The sequence below is a fragment of the Poecilia formosa genome, unplaced genomic scaffold (genome assembly GCF_000485575.1).
Source record: "Poecilia formosa unplaced genomic scaffold, Poecilia_formosa-5.1.2 Scaffold73, whole genome shotgun sequence".
In the NCBI taxonomy this organism is placed as follows: Eukaryota; Metazoa; Chordata; class Actinopteri; order Cyprinodontiformes; family Poeciliidae; genus Poecilia; species Poecilia formosa.
Genome location: NW_006800012.1, coordinates 1,733,304 through 1,734,830, shown reverse-complemented (window position 1 = coordinate 1,734,830; position 1,527 = coordinate 1,733,304).

Below are 1,527 nucleotides of genomic sequence, written 5' to 3'. Positions count from 1 at the left end.
CTGACAACGCAGACCACCACAGTTTAAACGGTATGTAAGATATTTGTGTCTTAATTTTCTACACTGAAAAAAAAAGAAACCTACAACCTAGTTTTTCTCAGCTGTATGCTAAATTAGACTTAACCTTGCCTGTTTAGCTCATTTAGGATTAACAGCATATTTTCTATTTGTTCAATGGAAAAATTAAGACATATGTTTTTGTTACTTTCTTTAAATTCAAAAGTTTATAAAAATACATTTAGCCTATTACTATTAATCATACAAAAATTGATATTACTAAATTCTAGTACAAAAAATTTAAACAATGTACAGCAGTACGATGTCGCTTAGAGTTATTTGGTTATGTTGGTCATAGTCGGTATATTTCAAGTCTTCAGAAAGCAATGCAGTAAAGTTATATATGAGATTGTATTATTTTTTCGGATTTTCTCCAAAAAGCTAACTGCACAAGAAATGAAATAATTTACAGAGGTTGAGAACATGGGTAAGGAATGGTTTGTTTTTGGGTGAAGAGACAAACTGAGCCACAGGGAGCCGTCTAAGACTGGAAAATATTAACTCTTCAGAAGAATCATTTTGATTATCTTGTTGATAATCTGTTGAATCTTCCAGCCAAACTAAAATGAAGTAAGACACTTTTAACACTTATACTGAAAGAACTGTTGCATTATTGGTGCAACAGTGTTTTGAAAAATCCCAACAGTTGGCTGTGGCTGTTGGCATTAGCAAACCGAGCCGAGGCATTGCTCTACTTTAAACAAAGTAAAGTAAAACATCGTAACTCCTTTTTTGTACCACATGACACGTTTTTATATAACTGTGGAGTGGAAGAAAATGACAACTGACATTTAGAATGACAGAAACTCAATGCAGTTGTTGAGTGAAGTTAAAAAGTTGTGCTAAATGCCGTTACCTCATATCACTGAAAGAATGCAGCACATTCTCATCTTCTGTACCTATAAAGAGCAGGAAGGGAGGAGTACCAGCACAGGCTTCACCACTATGTGTGATTCTCATCCGGTACAAACATTAACGGGCTAATATGGTAACTAACAACCACTGGAGAGACTTTTTATTCTTTAATTTACTATTTTTGGGACAAAAAGAAATTGTAATAAATCATTAAGTGTTTACATGCAAGTTTGGACAAAACCTTCTGATATTGTTTTTATCAGTCTAATTTACAGAGTTTGAAAAATCTTTCTCTAAGATGACATGACAAATAGAGACATTTTGTTACACTAATGACTGATAGAGCTAACTTCTGCATATCTGATCTTCTGTCTCTGTGGAGGCTTTTCAGATGTTCCCCAAGAAGATGTTGTCACATTTGTTCTGAGATGCCTGCCCATCCTGGCCCTCATCACAGCTTTCTTCTGGCTCTACTACCAGGGGATCAAAGCTCAGAGGGACACAAGAGGTATTCAAAAAGTAGTTCAGCTCATAGTGGTAGCAGGTTAGCTGTGGTGAATCTGACTGGTGTTATGTTTACGTTTCAGCTACTTCACTACAAAGCAAAGAAGACGA